At 41.6% G+C, this 21,752-nt stretch overlaps 1 protein-coding gene across 3 annotated transcripts in view; it reads left to right on the forward strand.

Annotated features, from left to right (window-relative positions):
- The window catches only part of LOC143034631 (cytochrome b5 reductase 4), a 103,853-nt gene that overhangs the window by 13,181 nt on the left and 68,920 nt on the right, over positions 1-21,752 (forward strand). The window contains exon 1 of one of the 3 annotated variants that reach the window (XM_076200970.1): positions 9,453-9,503. The exons of 1 other annotated variant lie outside the window; for it this stretch is intronic. The gene's annotated coding sequence lies outside the window, so the exon portion shown is untranslated. Of the gene's footprint in view, positions 1-9,452; positions 10,170-21,752 lie in introns of those variants that run through there. One more of the 3 variants, XM_076200971.1, reaches the window with a different exon arrangement.

Here is a 21,752-nt window from a genome sequence, read left to right on the forward strand (position 1 = left end):
CCATAAATAGATTCTGTAGATATGCACCTTACATAGTTGTACTGAATCAGTGAAATTAGCAAATAGTGGAGAAAAACCAGCAAATCGGGCTCATTTTTGTCGCACAAGCGTGGAAGCTATTGTTAAGTTAAATGAGAACCAGAAATGTTTGACTGACTGAACCGGAGGCCGGCCGGCCAGCGAAGACAAGTTAGGAGCCAAGACAAGACCCGCCGGCCGGCCGGCCGGGACCGCTAGCTAGAGAAGAACCCCAGAATGATGACGTACATTCGTTTTCTTGTCAACATGTAACGTTCAAACATCAAACGTTCTTGAGTAACGTTAAAACGTCAAACGTTCTTGAAGTAATGTTGGAAGCGATTAGTTGAAGAATGAAATGTTTTGTGAGGCGTCAAAAGTTGCAAACTTGAGGTGGCGGCACACTGCTTCTTGCTATTGCTTCTTTGAGTAGAAACGACTTCTGTTACAATATTCTAGATTTCCAGAAGAACATCTCAACAACATTTGTAACATTCGTATTCTAGGTTTAACTTTTCTTAGTTCGTCATTCAGGTTCTCACTGTATGACGTCAGCAAAAGTAATTTGACATTTGGAAATTTGAAAAACAAAAGACTGCAACCGAAGTCGTTTCTGCTCAAATGAAATAGCAAAAGCAAGTAGCATGCTAGCGAGAAATGCCTAGTGTGCCGCCACCATTAGTTCGTTTGTTTACACCGTAGGTCGTTCTGGCGGTGTCGTTTTTGTCAGTGCTAGAAATTGACGGAATGAATAATAATCGAGACTTCCAAATACCCCAAAAATAATGCAAGCTAATATATTTTTTATTGCAGTAATCGAATACTTTGGGTGATGACATAAACTAGGAAAATGTCACTAATAAGGGGGAATAAATTATTTAGATTTAAAACAACTAAGTCTAAAATAACCACGCAGGGAGCACCAGTATGGAATCAGTATGGAGTTTATTTTTTCTAAATTTTGATTACGTCACAGGAGTATCATCGTCGTCATCTTCGTCCGTCTCTTCCCCCCTTTTTCCTTCGCCTCACCTTCTTTCTCCTCTTCCTCCTCCTCTTCCCCAACCCCTCCTCCCCCTCCCCTCCTTCACCTCATTCTCATCCTCATCTGCACTTCCATCTTCCTCTTCCTTCTTCTCTCTCTCTCTTCTTTCCCCTCCTCCTCTTCCATCATTTCCCCCTCCTCTTTCCCCTTCCCCCCCATCCTCCTCCTGTGCGCCTTCATGATTATTGTCACCATTATCATCGTCATAATGATTGCCATGATCATCATCATCGTCACCATCGTCTTTCCACTGTGGCCAAGAATACATAAAACGTATTTTCTCGTTTCAGGTAAGGATCTTCACGTCTGCCAGTTATTCCAACGGTAACGTATCCGAACGTTATTTAAAAATCTTTATTTTCAAATAAATACTAGCTCTCCATTGGTTAAAAATTGTGTCGAGAAGGGTTTTTCAACGAATACCAAAAACATGCTCATCACACACACACACGCACACACACACGACTCGATAGCGCAAGTGGTAGAGTTCCCGGCTGCCAGTACGGCGGTCCGGGTTCGAATTCCACCCAGGGCTGAAATAATTTCAGTATCGCTGCGCTGCGAGTCGTTACTCCAACTTTCGTGGGCGGGGAGTTGGGGTGCGTGTAAGGCCACAGCATTACCCATAGATCGGTCATATATGAGATCTGAGCTCTTTTCCGGGAGGGAAATAGATGTCAGTCACGAGTCCAACTCGTGATCCAAGACCATAGTGAATCACACACACACACACACACACACGCAGACAAAGTGCTCACCCACATCATACGCAGTTGAAACCCATTTAGCCACTCTATCGCAACGCCTCTGGTATGAAGAGTCATCCTGCCTCCCGTCAGATATTCTAGATATATTAAATGCGCCTCAAGCAACTATAAGAATCACAGGTGCTAGTAATGGCTACTCTCTACCATTGTCGGTTCATTTAGACGGTTATAGATGTCTGGTGTAGTGAGTGAGTAATTGATATGTCTTTTCAATCTTGGTAATCTCTAAGAAAGACAGGGAAGAATCAGGTTGTAGTGGTCATTATTTTTATTATTATTATTATTTTTTCTTTTTTATTATTACTATTATTTTAATTATTATTATTGTTGTTGAATGTTATTATCATCGTCCTTGGCCGTATAAGTGAACCGTATGCCATTGAGGCCTAATCCTTTTATATTAAGCCTCCTTATCCCTTATCTCCACACATCAGTACTTCGGCAAAGATAGAAAGATAAATAGATCAGATAAATCTGCTAACAAATGAAAATGGAAAAGGTGTGCTTTTAGTCAAATTATCCCTCAATTCCACATATATTAAGAGAATTTTCCTGCATTTTACCCCGTCCCCATACTCCATATCTCCGGTCCTTGCGCTTCAAGAAGTCCGTTCAGGGTAGGGCAGAAGCGAGAATTTCCTTGAGTGCGATGTGCCAATTTGCCCACCGATTTATCGGATCGTCAGTGTTACTTGTCACCCAGTGACACTTCGGCGTGGCAACGTGGGGAGAAATTGTTGCCACATGTCATAGAATTTCTTCAAATCGTTGATATCATCCTAAAAAAAAAGTGATACTCATTGTACTTTACATCTTCCTTTACTATACACAGAAAAAATAACACATAAATGGGATGTAAAAAAAAAAAAAAAAAAAAAAAAAAAGAGAGAGAGAGAGAGAGAGAGAGAGAGAGAGAGAGAGAGAGAGAGAGAGAGAGAGAGAGAGAGGCATGTACTAAGGTATTTGGGCAAATGGCTCACGACGTATGCCACCACCCTCACCAGGTTAAGAAAATCAGCTGAATCATATGCGAAGCGTAAATACTTTGTTATATGATTATTTTTATCTAAGTTGAGAAAGCAGCGGCCACCTCATGATATAGATGCTTAGTAATGTCATGTACCGGAACAAGGGAGCCGGTTTACGAACCATAAAATTAACCGATACTGAAGTCGTCCATGATTGATTTCTTCTTGATGGTATCATTGTTATTATTATCAGTAGTAGTATTGTCATTCTTGTTATTATTGTTATTTTTTATTAATAAAGAAAATGGTGGGAAGTGGGAGTTAAGCCAGTTCATGTTTGCTGACGACACTGCGCTTGTGGCAAGATCAGAATTAGTGACAGAGTTTGGGAAGAAATGCGATAGGAGAAAGTTGAAAGTAAATGAGGGTAAATGTAAGGTGATGAGATATACAAGGGGAGAGGATGGCAGCAAATAAGAAGTAAGTCTTAAAGGAGAGAAGCTGGAGGAACTGGATAGCTTTAGGTATTTGGGGTCACATGTGGCAGAAAAGGGAGGAGTGGAGGTGGAGGTAAATTGTGGATTGAAAGAAGCAAGTAAATGCCTTGGGGGATTAAAAAGTGTTATGGGAAATAGGTACATGGGGATGAATGCAAAGAGGAGATTGTATAAAGGGGTGATTGTGCCGACGGCATTGTATGGAACAGATGTTTGGAATTCAAAATCAAGAGCGGCAGAAACGAAAAGTTTTGATGTGATTGAGATTAAATGTCTGAGAAGTATGGTAGGGGTTAGCTGGTTGGATGAAGTGAGAAACGAAATGAGAAGGAGAGCGGGTGTGGAAAAGGAGATGGCAGATAGAGTTGATGAAAGATCATTGGGATGGTTTGGACACATGAAAAGAATGATGAAAGATTGGTAAAAGAGGTGTGGAAGTCAGAGGTGTGGGGAGTGAACTTGAGGAGACGACCGAGATGAGATGGGTGGGGTGAAGTAGGCGCTGAGCAAGAGGGAATGTCTGTTGAGCAAGGAAGGAAGGAGGCAGGAGATAGGGATGAGTAGAGAATGTGTATGGATGATACTGTTATGGAAGGAGGGGAAGGATGGTGGTTAGGGGGTGCTTGTGTGTCAATGATATTTTGACGCAGCCCGAAGGCATTTCTCCCCGTCTTCTATTTTTCTGCATGAGGGGACGGGGAGGGGGGTGGGTCGCCGATTAAGTGAAGCGGCCTTGTTGTGGATGTACTGTGTCTTGCTGCATTGCGTTTGACCCAGGGCAGTTAGTGGATGCATGGATGACCCGTCATCCATGAGGAGCTGAGATGGGAGGGGTGGTGGAGGGGAGTGGAATGGTTGGGGGTGGTTGCTTGCCTCTGACTTGGCTACCTCCCTTGTAAGGGGGAAAGTGTTCTCAGTATATAGATACATTATTATTATTCCTCTTCGTCTTCTTTTACTTTCTCCTTTTCTTGGGTGACGGTTGTAGGCTATTTACGACTTAAGTTTTATGTTGGCAAATTTTAGTAAATTTATTGACACCCCTAAGGACCGGAATAACACAGGATTTGTTTATGATTGTTGTCTAACAGGGTTGGGTCCAAGTGGAGGCGACTGTACTTAGTCCAAGTCCAAGCACCTGGATATTTTTAAAATACAAGTACAATTATTTTACTATGTACTTAATTCCAAGTACATGTCACTGTACTCAAGTACAAATACTTTATGTGATAAAAAAAATCCTGTCACAGCATCATGACCGCATAACACTCAATGTTCGCTAGAATCTGTATTCACCATATAAATTTTGATTAAGTACAATGCACTTGTTTATACTTAAATGTACTTCATATTTTCCAAGTACTTTGTGTCCTAAGTACAAGTAACACTGAATTTTTAAATTCCAAGTACAAGTAACAATGAAGTTTTAAAATCTAATACAAGTACATGGAAATTTGTACTTAAGTATAAGTACATGTACTAGGACCCAACCTTAATATCTAATCCTAACAAAATTGGTTTTTGTTTCTTTAACTCGTACAAACCCTATGTTGATTCCCCTTTTTTTTTTTTTTTTTTTTTTTTTTTTTTTTTTTTTTTTTTTTTTTTTTTTTTTTTTTTTTTTTGAGCGCGCAACATTGTACCCGTGGATAAAAAAAAAAGTTCGTTTGACGATAACGAAATACAATCCTCCCCTTCGCCCGCGTGTCAGAGGGTATGTCACCAACAACCGAATATAGGCTATTTCTATATTTCATTGGAAATCATTACCCTTCATGACGCTCCACCGCCCTTTTAAGTTTCTCAAAATCAACTAACCCGTTGAGAAGGAGGAGCCGCCATTGTTGAATTACATGACTCGACCTTTGCCGTTATTTGCGGCAAAGGTCGAGGGGATGGTGGTTCGAACCCTGCCACTGGCGAAGTTGAACCAAGGGCATGGTTCATGAAATTCCACGCTACAAAGTCCTATGTGAAGGGCATCGTCCTAGCCCTCCGATGGTTGGGGGGGGGGGGGGTTGTGACGTCACACCATATCATCATCACATTGACATATTTGCGCTTGTGGCGTAATCGGAAGCGTGCTGGTCTCACATTCGCTTAGTCTTAAGTTCGAATCCCGCACTTCTCTCCGATACCCAGTAGTGAGTGTTACCTTCCAAAACAGCGCAGAAAGCGGGTATGGCAAAGGTGATGGCTTCGGCCGCAGCTACGTGCCTTCTGGCGTAGGTTCTTCATCTCCCCCCTTACTTATTTTGTTTATATATTTATTTCATCTATTCACTTATGTATTTATCTATCTTTAATATAATTTTTGTCTTTTTTCAAAAATACTGATAACCTCACGAGCTGCAATTCTCTCGAGGGATACAAAATACCATATATCAGAACACAGCCCGCATACCACTAGATCTGTGTTCATTTGTGCTCGTTTCTTTCGTTTAATAGATAGGATCCGGGTTAGTTGAGTACGGGTACCTGTATGAGGGAAAGGGAGCTCAAAGCTACTGAGTGAGAGACTTTCATTGTGAGGAAGTGAATCGGGAATGAGTCCTATGTGAGAGATTTCGGAGAGGTGAAGGCGAAAGAGGCGGAAGCATAAGAACATAGAAATAAAGGAGACAGCAAGAGACCATAAGGCCTACACTAATAGTAATGATTCCCTCTGGTTGTTGGTTTAGAATGACAGTTACCGATAGAATGGTCAGACACCATGTGAGGATGGGAACTTTGATCAAATGTACAATGTTTCGCATGCTGAAGATTTTTTTTTTTTTTTTTTTTTTCCAAGAACACAGATGCAGAACACAAACTCTAAGCTATTTGCACATCGCGGAATGGACAAAGAAGGGACACTAGGATGCTCTGTCCTATTGTCCTTTCCTCTCCCATTCTGAGATGTATAAATAACATAGAGGATGTATTCTGCGCCTGTGTACTTGAAAAAAAAGATTCAACAATCGAAACGTTGTACATTTGATAATGGTTCCATCCTTTCGTGAATATTGTGACAATTTTGGTTGCTTTTATTGTTGTTGATTGCGACACAACCTCTGACCCAGGGCAGTGGACAAGATGCAGGGATGACCCGTCATCCAGGAGGTGTCAAGATAAGAGGGAGGGTGGAGGGGAGTGGAGTGTATTAGGGATGGAATGGGTGGGAATGCCTTTTTCTTTTTGGCTACCTCCCTTGTAAGGGGGGAAAAAGCCTTTGGTATATGTACGAGTATGTATGTATGATCGTGACACGCGAGTTATGGAACATTTTGTTATTGTTGTTGTTGGTTAGCTATCTGTCAATGGATTATGGCAGTGGAGGTAAAGTGCGTGTGGACTTCGAGTAATGAACACCGAAGCAAAAGCGAGATTGCTCAAGGGAAACCCTGTAGAGTCTAGTACGTAGACACTAACTAGAAATGGAAGATGATTGTACTATATCAGCGATTCCCAAACTATGGGTCGCGAAGTGTTCAAGAATGGGTCGCGAGACCTTGTTAGAAAAAAATAATTTCAATCAAAAGCTTCCCTACACTTGTGTTTTCAATAAAAGAAGACTTTCGAAATTGCTTTTTGATGCTTGGGTCGCCACATCTTCACCAGATGTCGCGGCAAAAAAAAAAGGTTGGGAACCACTGTACTATATGAAACCAATAGCCCACCAGTTACATAACCTAGAATTACACAAAGATATTACACAAACCTAGAGGATATTTAGGATTAGACAAAACACAGATTATTATTGGATTGGTGTACGGTGGTGGCGTAATTGGAAACGTTCTGGACTCGCATCCGTTTAATTGTGGGTTCGAACCCCGTACTCCTCTCTGATTCCCAGGAGTGACTGTTACCTGCCCCCCAACAGTCCCCAAAGCGTATTGGTAAGGTTGATGGCTTCGGTCGCAGCTACTCAGCGCCTCCTGGCGTAGGACCCTCACCACCACCACCTCGCCTATTGCACTGGTGGCCAACCGGCAAAAATAGATAAATAAATAAATAAATAAAATAAGAAATAAATTCCTCCGAACGATGTCCGCGCTTGCATGACTTTCTCAATGAGTCCCTTTCTCGACTTTGGAATCTTTGCACAAAACAAATCTAATTTAGCCTTCTTTGGCGTAGTATGAACAAACAAATCATATCATATGTGGTATGTGTAGAGGACCACGACGTCATCCGAAGTGTAGGGAAAACTAAGAACCGCAACCGAAGTCGAAGAAAGAGTTCTAAAGTAACACACACACACACACACACACATGGACACGACTCGACATCGCAGTGGTAGCGTTCGCAACCGCTACTACAGCAGTCCGAGTTCGAATCCCGCCCAATGCTGAAATAATTTCAGTATCGCTGCGCTGCGGGTCGTTACTCCTACTCTCGTGGACGGGGAGTTGTGTGTGTGTGTGTGCGCGTGTGTGTGTGCGCGTGTAAGGTCACAGCATTACCCATTGATCGGTCATATATGAGCTCTAAGCTCTCTTCCGGGAGAGAAATAGCTGCCGATCACGAGTCCAACACCTGGTCTAAGACCATGGTGAATCACACAAAGGACAGTGTGAGTTGCTCATTTTCTGTTTATTACAATGAGGTAAACACATACACACACGCACACACACACACACACACACACACACACACACACACACACACACACACACACACACACACACACACACACACACACACACCTCTGGGGTCACGCGTCGTATCAGCTTTATCATTGATGTCACTTACACGTCGTATCGATTGCCCGGTCATGTCAATCACGTACTTGCCATGAACCATGTCTTCTCATCAGATCGTAATTTTGTTTCCAATAATTGGGATAACACGGGGAATGACTTGTAAAATTAGTTGTTTGAATTTTTCTTGTGAAAATTATAAAGGATTAGTTTGGCAATTATTGACCTAAGACATAAGACGTGAACCTCTATGTTCAAAGGAGGAATCCATATCCACCAAAAACTCACCATCCCACAAAGTGGGAAGTGAGAAACCCCTGGTAGGGCAAGACCTGTCAGTTGCGACAAGACTTTTTTTTTTTTTTTTTTTTTTTTTTTTTTGCCGATGTTTGGGTTGCCTCCCCACCTGGCCAGAGCTGTTGGGAACCAACGCAACAAAGTCCCTAGCGGGACACGGGAATTGAACTCACGACCACCTGACTGCGAGTTCGACACGGTATCCACTGGGTATTCAGTCTGCTGAGATCGCATTTTTTTTTTCTTTTTTAACACGGAAAATGACCTGGAAACTTAGTAGTATTTTAATTTAACTCGATAAAATGATAAAGTATTAGTTAGTCACTGAATTAAGTCGTGAGTTCTTTGTTCACAACAGTAACTCATACGCTGGATGATACTGATTTTGTGTTCAGAACTTAAAGCTCTGCTGGACCCTAATCTGTCTCGTAGGTTGAGGGTACAGCCTTCATACTTCACATTCTGATAAGATATAGTAGAATCCTTCCATCAACCATTAAGGCTTGGTCAAGTTTGACTTAGACTAATGTTTTCTCTCTCTCTCTCTCTCTCTCTCTCCATGTCCCAACTAAACATCCCTAAAATCCTGCCTACCCCCCCACCGTGACATATAATCCTTATTCAAAAAGATACATATACAATTACATATGTACATACACACAAGTATTTTTACGTATGTATACTGTATATGCATCGTATGTGTGAACTCACACACACTCATATAGACTCACTAGAAGAAAGAAATCGCTGTTAATAACTCATTACCAAATTGCCCCCACGTTGGGAACCACCGAGTTAAACCTGTACGAATGTTAGACACATTGGTGAAATGTTCTTAGAGAAGTCTAGAGTTCTGTAAGCGAAGTCATATTCTAGTTATTCAAATGGAGGTTGGAGGTGGGATGTTGAAGGAAAAATAGCCCGGTGTGATAACCCCTTAAAACCTGTCATTCGTAGTTACTGAAAGACGATAGCGAGCACCAGAAGCAGTAACAACAACAACAACAGAACAAAAACAACAGCAACAGAACAACAACAGAACAACAACAACAACAGCAGCCCTCATGAATGACGTAGCACGGGCTGGATGACCGTGGTTTCACAGGTCGAGTGCCAGAGGAGAGTCAGGCCCCGAGCCCCCGACGCAATCAGTGGGCGTGCCACAGTGCCAGTCGAGTTCTGGCTGTGTTAAGACGCGGTGGATGGCGTCGCTCTGTCTGCGTGCCAGCGTGAGGCTCCTCGCAGGGAGCTGGGCGGATATTACACCATCGCCTTTGCGATCCAGAAGGGGAACGGGTCTAGATGAATATATTTCCCACTATCCACGTATTTCAAAGAGCGGTAGAAAGTTAAAGGATGGTACAGAAATGAAATACCTGTAGAGAACCGCTTCGAGTGAAGAACAAAAGACATACTGATTCAGTCACGTGCCGGTGTGGGGTGGTAGGTGTTCTGATATTCTCCTCATTGAGAGGCTCCAGCTTTAAGATGAAAAAGAATCTTTTGGGGGGATTGGGTGTTTGAGAACACCCCAGTGGAACGAAAGAGCGTAACAGTAAGTTTTTTGCAAAAGGTAATTGCTCAGAAAATGGATGAAACTTTTTTCTAAACATCTAGTGCTGCGTGATCTTCTAAGGACGGGTGACGCAGTCACCAAGCTCTGAAGAGGAATGACCACGAGCGTAGCGATAGAAAAGTAAAGCAGTATTGTGATGTGTAATGAATGGCTAAAGTTCGCCCGTGAGAAAAAGAAAGAAAGAAAAAAGAATCGTTAAAGGCGAGCGGCGAGAGACATTGACTTCCGACCTTACTACTCAGAAGCGAGGAGAGTCACTCCAAATGTGAGAAAATTACACCGTACAACGACCAACAAGTACTCTGTCAAGGGCCGACATGTAAGTTGGGGTTTGGAGAATTTGAAGGTGGAACAAAACACCTAATTGCATTGGAACTATTCTAGCAATAGCTGAGTTATGATTTTTTTTTCAAGTCGAGTATAATAGTGAATGAAAGACAAAGAACGTAGACGAAAGAAAAGAAAGGTGTTATCGAAGAAGTGAAGAAAAAATATTGGTATGTGGAAGATGTCAATTGGGGAATTGGAGAAATGGAGTTTTGGTGGCGCTGTAAGTCACATACGTACATGCATACATACATACATACATACTGTACATACATACATAGATCGTTCCGGAATAGTGGAGCTGGGGAGTAACAACCAGTGTTGCTACCACAGTGAATGGTTAGAAAATATACAAATTGGAGTACAATCATTACTTTTTTTTTTTTTTTTTTAGTACATTGAAATGAGCAGTCTCAAAGTCAAATTTTGCCAATAGTCAGAATCACTCAAACTCGATGTTTAGTCTCCAATTTGGTGATACTCTCTAGTCGAATTAAAATCACATATTGTTGACCAGACAGAAATCGAGAGAAGGCGCTGAAACTATTTGGTGTTTTAAGAAACCGTTAGATAACCTTATGAATGGAGATGACAGGTGACAAGGGACATGGAACTGCCTAGTGTAGCCTTATGGTCTCTTACACTCTCCTCTATTCTTATATTCTTAATCGGTACATTTTAATCCATTCAGCAAAGCGACGCCTCAGTTTTTATATATATATATATACATATATATATATATATATATATATATATATTTGTATATATATATTCTTTTCTTTCTTTAGTGAAGTCCTTATTGCTCTTAACTTCTTATTAAGGGACACAAATTGGTTGAGATTTTGGTTTGATTAATGTTACCTAAAAGCGTACCTTCATAAGGAACTCGAGGATTAGTTTTTTACTTCTTGGTCAAATAACTTGTTGCTCAATCATCAAAGGAACTGTAGAATGGGTCATACTTATGAGACAAACGTTATCTGTTCCCGATTCTTTCATCTCACCCTCAAGCACCAGTAGTTAGTAGGCTCGCGCCCTAGCTCACAGGATACAGCCGTGGTATCTTGAGCAGGTGGTCGTGAGTTCGATACTCGGATACTCGGCAGACTTGACCAGACAGAGAGACGACACATAGGCCTTAAAAAAAAAAAAAAAAAAAAAAAAAAACGGCTTGCATGTATTAACAGAGCCTTTCCCCTACAAGTCCACTGAAACTATCGGTTGTTTCGGCAGAAGGTTAGATAACTTTATGGATGGGGATGATAAGTGGTAATGGACATGGAACCGCCTAGTGTAGGCCTTATGGTCTCTTGCAGTCTTCTCCTCTCTCATGTTCTTTTGGGTTCCTCACTTTCCACAGTGTGGAATGGTGAGTACAAAATCTCCTGTGTGGTGGTTTACTGTATCCCAGTGTGCAAACACATTGATTTTTTAAAGATAATTCCACTATTCTATAATTACAATACGATCATGGCAAAGGTATCTCGATTATCAGATTTTTGAACAAGATATTAAACTATTTTCAGTGCCGTATTTTCAAGAACGATAATAAGAAAGAAACTGATAAAAATAGGAAGGGAGAAAGCCCAGGTGGCATGTTATCATGATCTTCACCCAGATCTTTGAGATGTCATGCAAAGCAATCAAACTAATTATGGATTGGGATGAACTATAACGAAATGAAAAAACGAGGTTGTGAGGTTGGTTGAGTCATGCAACACACACACAAACGTACACACACAGACACACATGCGCACACACATACACACACACACATGCGCACACACATACATATGCACACAACACACAGCCACACATACACACACGTGTGCGCATAGACACACACACGCACACACACACACATACACACACACACACACACACACATTTACACATACACCCACACGCATAGACACATGCACGCACACACACGCACGCAAAAATGCAGAAACGATACAGTGGACGCAAAGCAGTCGGTCATATATTTATACAAGAGAGGAAAAAATTCGCGAATACGAAATGAAGAAATATGTTATAGGGAATTTGTTACACCGAATTTGTGAAAAGAAATATTTGTGAGTCAGAGGCAGAGCATTAATGAATATATAAGCAAATGAGGACCTTGATAAGTAAAGGAAAACACGCAGCGACAGGAAGTGAAGAAGGAAAAATGGAAGGAAAAAAATGAACGTTCATGAATTTCATGTTATTGATAGGAACTTGGGTTGAATCCATAAGCCATTGCTGCGGAAGCTAAGCATTGTGGGGAGGATTGACGGTGGTATTCTTAAAAAAAATATATTTCCTTATATAAATCCTTGGAAGGGAAAGATTTTTTTAAGAATACCACCGTAAGATTCTCACGATGGTATTCTTAAAAAAATCTTTCCTTATATAAATCTTAAAGATTTTTTTTTTTTTTTTTTTTTTTTTTTTTTTTTTTTTTTTTTTTTTTTTTTTTTTTTTTTTTTTTTTTTTTTTTTAAGAATACTACTGTGAGGACGAACTGTTATGGTCAGTGTCACACTATCCGTCGCCGCCGTTGTGGCTTGATGTTCTCTATACTAATGTCTCCTTTATGAGTCAATAGACTCGAAAGGTTGTGATAGTATTCTAACCACGGGAGGGGAGATGTTGGTCGTCATTATATAAAGTTCTGGCTCACTGAACTCGCCCTCAGGCCGCACCCGGCACCGCCGCAAAGTGTGACACCGGCATGTTATTTAGCGTAAGGAGGACTGTACAGTATATTACAATAGTTTCTCCCGGCATGGACAGTCGCACGGGCAGAACAGCGACGCCACAAATGTCAGAGTGAAGAGCTGAGGACACAATTTGGAGTTATATGATATGTATCTGGGGCGTGGATCAATACTGGCAGTACTGTATTGTAGGTAAAAAATTTGGTAGAGTCGGTGTGTGCATATGAAACGTATAGAAATGTTGCAGGATGTTGGAAGAACGAAGAGTTAGACTGTCCAAAAGTACATTTATTATTATTATTGTTATTATTATCGTTATTATTATTTTTGTTATTATTATTATTATTATTGTTATTATTATTATTATTATTATTATTAGTAGTAGTAGTAGTGGTAGTAATTGTTACTGTAGTTAGTATTATTGTGATTGCTATAATTATTTTTGCTGTTATTGTTATTGATGTCATTTTAGTGCTAGTGGATTTTAACATCGGAGAGGATATGAAATAAGATGAACAAACTGTGGCTGTGTAACCTTAGTGATAATAATCAAAACAAAAGTGAAAGTAACACTTGATCTGGAAGAGATGAAAGAAGTTGCGATAATTACAGAAACTAAGAGGATGCTGGCCGAGCGGATTTGAGCGTCGTTACTTGCGGCGGAGGTTGAGGTGATGGAGGTTCGAACTCTGCCGCCAGTGGGTTGAACCAATGTCATGATTCATTAAATTCCACGCTGTAAAGTCCTGTGAGGGGCATCGTTTTAGCCTTCTGATAGGCGGAGTCCGCAACGCTAAGCCAAAAAGAGACAGAAAGAAGGAAATAAAGTAATTACAGTAAGAATTAAGAAAACACGCAATTGACGAAGGATGAAAACAAATATTGCAAAAACAAAACCTAAAGGGAATTAAGGTAGTATTCTTAAAAAAATTCTTTCCTTATATAAATTCTTGGAAGGGAAAAATTTATATAAGGAAAGAATATTTTTCAAGACGAAGGGTGAAAACAAATATTGCAAAAACAAAACCTAAAGGAAATTAAGGTGGTATTGATCAAAAAAAATTCTTTCCTTATATAGATCTTATATAAATCCTTGGAAGGAAAAGATTTATATAAGGAAAGAATATTTTTTAAGAATACCACCGTAAGATTCTTAGAGTGGTATTCTTGAAAAATTATTTCCTTATATAAATCTTACCCTTCCATGGGTTTGTATAAGATTTATATAAGGAAAGAATTTTTTTTAAGAATATCACCGTTAGAAATGTTCAAATTAATCTCATATCCTTCTCTCTGTTTCCTTCGCCTCTCATCGTGTCAAAGAAATTGTTTTGGGATAACGTTTAACTCTTCATGTGAATGAAATCGTCTAACATTAGCCAGAATAAAATGTGCAGAAGAACGCCTGGAGATAGGAAGAGGGCATGAGTAGATGGGTCTTGCAGTGGGAGTGATATTTCACTCGAAAAAAAAAAAAAAAAAAAAAAAATCCCCACACACACCTTTTATTCCGGACCTCAACCTTAACCGGGTGTCAGCTCAGCTGTTGGCTGCACGTTCCTTCCTACAGCAGCTGCAGGACTCTAAATAACAACAGCTTCAGAAAGCATGTCCCCCCTATTGTCATCCGTCGATAAATTGATATTCACTTATGTGCGTAGAGAGTTGACTTCCCATACTGCGTGTGTGTGTGTGTGTGTTTGTGTATTCACCTTGGTCTTTGGATCACGTGTTGGACTCGTGATCGACAGCTATTTCCCTCCCGGAAGAGACCTCAGAGCTCGTATGACCGATCTATGGGTAATGCTCTGACCTTGCACACACACACACACCCAACTCCCCGCCCACGAGAGTCAGAGTAACGACCCGAAGCGCAGCGATACCGAAATAATTTCGGCCGTGGGCAGGATTCCAACCAAGTACTACGAGCTCCACCATGCTGGAAGTCCAGCGCTCTACCAACTGCGCCATCGAATGTGTGTGTGTGTGTTTGGGGTATGGGGGAGCGGGTGTCTGTTGACCTCTCACTGCACGGTGACCTGATCAATAGATCCTGTAGACCTGTGGTTCCTGAACTAGGGCACCCCATCCCCCCAAAGAGGCGTGAAGAGGATACAAGGAGGTCGTTAAGTCATCTACTCAAAAATAATAATTTAATAAGAATAATGAAATAATTCCAAGAAGAAATATATCCCGTAATATACGTGCTAAGTATAATTCTGTCAGTCACCTCAATACGTTTTCTATACAATGTATTATTATACTTAGTATATGATTATGATGTAAAGTTTTATATCGATACAAAAAGGCGAGGCGGGGGCGTGCGGGTGTTCTAGAAGCAAAAAAGTGGGCGTCATATAAGAGAATATGGGAACCACAGCTGTTCAGAGTACCCCCGGACTGAAAGAGACATCGATCGTTACCCCCCCCCCCCACCCACCCATCCGTCCGCCTCTTCATGTCTGACTTTTCTTCTTATTTGAATGAAATGGTCGCGTATGGTCGCTGTGTTGTGTGTCGCTGGAAAGGGTTAAAAAGGGAGATATGAGTGGGGGATAGTGTCTCCTGGCTGGATGATAGTGTGCCAAGTTCTATTATCCTATCCAGGGGTAACTAAGGGCCCAGTTACAGCTTACGACCTGTTGCCGACCACCGGTGACCAGGTCGTCTCCGGCCAGTTGCAGATAGTCTTCGGAAGTCGCTGGTAGTCGGTAATAAGATAGATAAATAGATAGATCGATATATAGATAGATTACAACACACACTGAATAGTCCCCAGTACATAGATTTTCATCTTATCAACCACATTAAGTTTTTACATTTCATTTCCTTGCATAGGTTTGGTGTCGCCGACCGATCGCTTGATTTTCGGTCGAAGGTGGTCGGAAACAGGAAGCCTAAAAGTGAATATCAAACTGATGACACGGACGAATGGATTCGACAACGTCACGAAACATTTGAGAGATTGAGTGCATCTTTTTGGAACACCCTGTAGTATGTAAGGATGCCACCCACTGCCTGTTCGTGAGTGCCGTATGTCTGTTATGGGGATGTGATGCAGTCTGTCCGTCTCTATTGGAAATCGGTAAAGCTCTTGTCTGTGCTCTCGCTCTACCAAAGTTGGTTTTATCCTCAGTGTCCGACATTTCTATCCGCAAATACTTTCCTATCTTCTCTCCATTTTCAAAGCTGTAATCGGTGTTATTTTTTCCGCTGCTCTATCATCATCCTAATCCCCGGTTCGAGTCCCGCACTCCCAGGAGTGATTGTTTGTTATCTACCCCCAACAGTCCTTAAAACTCATAACAGGGCTCCTTGCGGAGGCTCCTCGCCTTCTGTTCTTGATCCCTCGCGAGTTCTGTTTGACCACGCCCTTAGGTTTGTTCATCTTTGTAGTTTCTCTACGGGATATCGGTGACCGAACACGATCGTTCTCGTGTTTCCTCTTTGCTTCTTCTTCCTCTTCTTCTTCTTCTTCTTCTTCTTCTTCTTCTTCTTCTTCTTCTTCTTCTTCCCTTCTGGGCCTAATTGCTGATTAAGTCGCGCATATCGATTTCGGTCCCCTTCGCCGTTCACCATCTCTCCCTCTCTTCCTTCGCCGCGCTATATCCTATGTTTACCTCCTCCTCTTCCTCCTACTCTTTCTCCTCCTCTTCTTCCTACTCCTCTTCCTTTTTCTCCACTACCTCCTCCTCTTCCTCCTCTTCTTCACCGTTCAACGATTCTGTCTTCCTTTCTTCGCTGTGGTGTACCATCTGTTTGTATCTTCCTCCTCCTCCTCCTCCTACACCTTTCTCCATCTCCTCCTCGTCCTCCTCCTTTTCTTCCTACACCTCTTCCTCTACTCCTCCTCTTACACCTCTTCCTCTATCTCTTCCCCTCCTCCACCACCTCCTCCTCCTCTTCCTCCCTCACTCAGTGCACCTTTCCTGTTATCGACCCACTGAACATTAATCCATCAACTCAGGTCGAGGTTCTCGACGGCTGGATGAAATTGCCTGGCGACTCCCGTCTGTTATGGGTCTAATTGCCCATCGTTACGTTGTCAGTAATTTAATTAATTAATCTAGTGTACTAGATATCTTGCCTCGTTTGACATAGCATTCCAAGTTGAGATCATTATGTTCTCATTTTACTTCTCTTCCTCCTCCCTCTCTTTCTCCTCTTCCTCCTCCTCCTCCTCTTCCTCCTCCTCTTATTTGGATGGTCACCGTTTTCCCTGTTGTTGGAAAGACTGCCTATGACTTCACAGGGCTCTGTTGTCCTGTGTATGTAAAATATCTGTAACTATTCTTTCATGGAGTGACCTTTCATCTCATGGAATCTGTTTTCAACTCGCATTTCTACAATCCACGATTTGTTTTTTCGTTTTTACTCCTATATTTTATGCATGAGGGAACGGAGAGGGGGGGGGGTCGCCGATTTAATGAAGCGGCCTTGCTGTGGATGTGCTGTGTCTTGTGACTGCTTCTGACCCAGGGGCAGTGTGCGAGATCCAGGGATGACCCGTCATCCAGGAGGTGCCAAGATAAGAGGGAGGGGAGTGGAGTATGTTAGGGATGGAATGGGTGGGAGTAGTTTTTATGCAATTGTTTTTTGGTTACCTCCCTTGTAAGGGGGGATAAGGCTTTGGTATATGTATGTATGTATTTTCTTAGATCTGTGTTATCTGCCTCGGCTTTCTCCTCAGCTGAATAAAGTCGCGCAGTTCCAGCCGGATTAAGGAGTCAACATTGATTAAAATCGCCTGACGTCAGGTCGTGTAAACATAAAGGTCAAATACATTGTCCACCCCCAAAAGCCTAACCACTCTACTTAATACTTTCAATCAACATCCTTACCCCCACCCTTCATCTCCCTTCCCCTCCTGCTTTGTCTGTCTGCTTGTCTGTCTGTATGGCTCTTGTTTGTTGATCTCGAGATTCTGTTTTTCCTCTTCAGCCTGTTGGTGGTCTCCAGTCTCGAGAGGTGTTTTTTTTTTTTTTTTTTTTTTTTTTTTTTTTTTTTTTTTTTTTTTTTTTTTTTTTTTTTTTTTTTTTTTTTTTTTTTTTTTTTTTTTTTTTTGTTCATCTCGGCCATTCTGTTCCTCGAGATTTTTTCTTTTTCTTTGATCTCAGCCATTCTGCTCCAGGATCCGTACCCTTTGCTCTTGTGTTCCTTATCGGATATTTATCTTCGATTATCGGGTCGGTTCCAGTGCAGTTTCTCGTTCAAACCCGAGGCCTCCCCAACGAGTTTCATTGACGAGGAACTCCGAGACCATAGGGCAAAGGTAAGGACCTTGGGTTGCAGCTGAGTGTCTCATGGTGTGACCGTCTCGCCTCTTAATTATCATCACTCCGGGCTTATTATTCGATTCTTAACGCTCATTCTGGCTAAGAGGAACCCGTATAAGGTAAATTGTTTGTGACTTTCGAAATGGATCCCCATGTCATGTTGATTAGGAAACGAGGGACAGTAATTTATATGTCCGGAATTTTTCGGAACTAATATTAAGAGTGGTTGATGCTGTAGCTTCATTCCACGGTGCGGACGTCGTGTAGGGGTCCGTCCGTGCGTGCGTGCGTGCGTGCGTGCGTTCATACGTCTACAGGTATGTATGCGCGTGCGTGTTTATGTTTGTATGTCATTGTGTGTGCGCGCGTGTGTCGTGTGTATCTGTGCGTATGTGTGTGGGTATTTGCGTGTATTTGTGTGCGTTTTGTGTGTGTTTATGCGTTTGTGGGTATTTGTGTATGTTTTGTAGGTGTATTTGTGTATGTGTGTGTGCGCGCGCGCGCGTGTGTACATGTGTGCGTGCATATGTGTGTGTGTGTGTGTGCATGTATGTGTGTGTACATGTGTGCACGTCTATAGGTGTGTTTGCGCGTGCGTGTGTTTGTATGCCATTGTGTATATATGTGTGTGCGTTTGTGTGTATGTGTGTGTACATGTGAGCGTAAATGTGTGTGTGTGTGCGTGTGTGTACATGTGTGCGTGAATGTGTGTGTGTGTGTTTGTATGTGTATGGATGTGTGCACGTCTATAGGTGTGTTTGCGCGTGCGTGTATATGTTTGTATGCCATTGTGTATATGTGTGTGTGCGTTTGTATGTGTGTGTGTGATCATGTGTGTATATGTGTATTTATTTGTGTGTGGGTGTGTTGGTGTGATCTTGTGTATGTATTTGTTTGTGTGTGGATTTGTGTGTGTTTGTAAGTGTTTGTGCTTATGTGTGCATCTGTGTGTGTTTGTGTGCATATAGGTGTGTGCGTGCGTGTATTTGTATGTGTATGTATATGTGCGCGCGCGCGCGCGTGTATGTGTTTATTTGTATGTATGCACGTTGAAGAACTTTAAACTTCAAGGACCTGGGCAGCACAATCCATGCAGACGAGTTTCTTTTCTGAGAGTGAAAAACCATCTAGCAAAAAGTCGAGTCTGCAAAGCTCATTTCTACAAAGCTGTATGGGTGGGCTTATTGCTTGGCCCTATCCTCACCAGTGTATGGGAGCGAAATGTGGACCGTGTGTCGTGGGCACGCCAGGAACTGTTCCACCATATATCGCCGTAGACTCTCTTGGCATCCGCTGGAAGGGTAATAATTCCAAACCGGAATGTGTTAGACATAGATAGAAAAAAAACATTAGTCGATGATGCTAAAGGCACAGCTGCGCTGGCCATGTCATTAATATATGTATATATATATATATATATATATTATATATATATATATATATATATATATATATATATATTATATATATATATATATGTATATATGTGTGTGTGTGTGTGTGTGTGTGTGTGTGTGTGTGTGTGTGTGTGTGTGTGTATACTCAAATATACTAGTACTCGGCCACAAGAGCTTGACGCCTCCTCTGCAAACAGATCGGTATGGAGGTGCCTAGTTTCCGGAGCGGCTTCTAACTTTGAAGAGGACTGGTGGTGGCAAAGTCTGGCTGCTCAAAGGGACAGACGTCACTGATGATCAGTCGCCCCCAATCCAGAGTTCGGCCACGGCACCTGTGGGCTCTTGTGTGCTTCCAGTTTGGGGCAACCGAGTCACATCCGCTCAGGGCACAAAGAACACAAACGACGATACCGTCGATTACCAACAGAGTACCTTTACATAAAGTATGTATATATATTTATATATATATATTATATATAATGTGTATATATATTATAATGTGTATATATATGTATATATATATATATATAAGTGTGTGTGTGTGTGTGTGATTCACCATGTTCTTGGATCACGTGTTGGACTCGTGATCGACAGCTATTACCCTCCCGCAAGAGAGCTCATATATGACCGAGCTATGGGTAATGCTGTGACCTTACACGCTCACACACACACCCAGCTCCCCGCCCACGAGAGTTGGAATAACGACTCGCAGCACAGCGATACTGAAATTGTTTCAGCCCTGGGCGCGCGCTCTTGTGTGTGTGTGTGTTTGTGTGTAGCTACCAAAAAGATACACCATACACATAAATACGAAAAACCCGAATTATGCCATGGTACCCTCCCTTCCGCTTGCGTAGATATATACAGTAGTGTGAAGGGTCATAGTTTGGATCTTTAGTTTCTAGGAAGCAGGTGACGTTATATGAAGAAAAAATATCGATATTGTCTCCATGCTTACGTTGTGGAGATGCTCACTATCGTCAATGAGAGTTTTCACGTTGAGTAGAATAAAATGTGTGGGTGACGTCTCTGTACTGAAAATATATGAGGAGTTATGGCCGTGGTTCGATAGATTCCAACATTAAGCAGTTTAAGGAAAGTAGTTGTCTCCAGATATATATATTTTTTTGCCAGTGACTGGAATCCTTGGGCATAATTTGGAATCTACATCCATATCTCTTACGCGCATATATCATTGATGTCACTAAAGACCCTATGACTAAAAATGCCTGGTGTTTGTTTAGTCCAATTCAAAAAGGCTTTTTTTATTATTATTCTGAATAAGTGTCACGTCAGTTGTCGTATGATCAGTGGTGGTGTAGGGCCCTTATTGTATTAGTTACAATTTGGGAAGAAACTCTTGGCAAAACCATTGTCTTGTTCACTTTACCGCCAATATTTGTTGTTAATTTTGTGTTATAACATAATAATAACTTATGTAGTAGTTTTTTAGTTTGGGCTTCCTATTGTCTTGGACCATGCTTCTAGGCAATGTATCACTGCAGCCCCTACCTCCCCTCTTTTCCTTGACACATGGGGTCCCGTCCGGGATTTTTAATGATGCGTTTCGATGTTCCCTCGCAGGGTTTAAGAGGACACTAAATAGAGTGATGCAAGGGTACTAGGGACTTTTTCCACGAAGTGTCAACACAAATATATTTTTGAGTAACACCCACCCTCTTTAAAAAGATTGAGGCTTTGGTGTTTGTGTTTTCCAAGATATTACAATACAACAACTGATTTTCAAGGCGTACAACCTTTGCACTGGTCGATTTGGATCACGGTATGCTAGGCCGTAACATGGAGACCATCCCTTCTTCAATCAATAGATTCCTGACTACTTATTGCCTAGGACAATGGGGAGCAGGAGGGAGGGAAGGAAGAGGGGGGGGGAGCCTAATCACCTTGTCACCTGCTTTGCTTAGGACATGTCCATCCGTGGTTCATGATGCACGTTGGGTTCCAGTTTTTGTAATCGAGAAATTTTAATTTGACTCTTTTGTATGTTATGGGAAAGACGTTGAATGGTTGGAGATGTGTTGGATGGGAAGGAATTGCGAAATGGAAATTAAAAGGTTATTGGTATATAGATAGGATTATAGATGTGGTTAAAAGAGAATAGTTAAGAGGTTTTAAGTGTAATAGCAGAAAATTGATTGGAAATTGACGATGGTGATGTAAAGCTATAACATACCCTGAA

Source organism: Oratosquilla oratoria, chromosome 17 (genome assembly GCF_046742065.1).
Source record: "Oratosquilla oratoria isolate Oo_2021 chromosome 17, ASM4674206v1, whole genome shotgun sequence".
In the NCBI taxonomy this organism is placed as follows: domain Eukaryota; kingdom Metazoa; phylum Arthropoda; class Malacostraca; order Stomatopoda; family Squillidae; genus Oratosquilla; species Oratosquilla oratoria.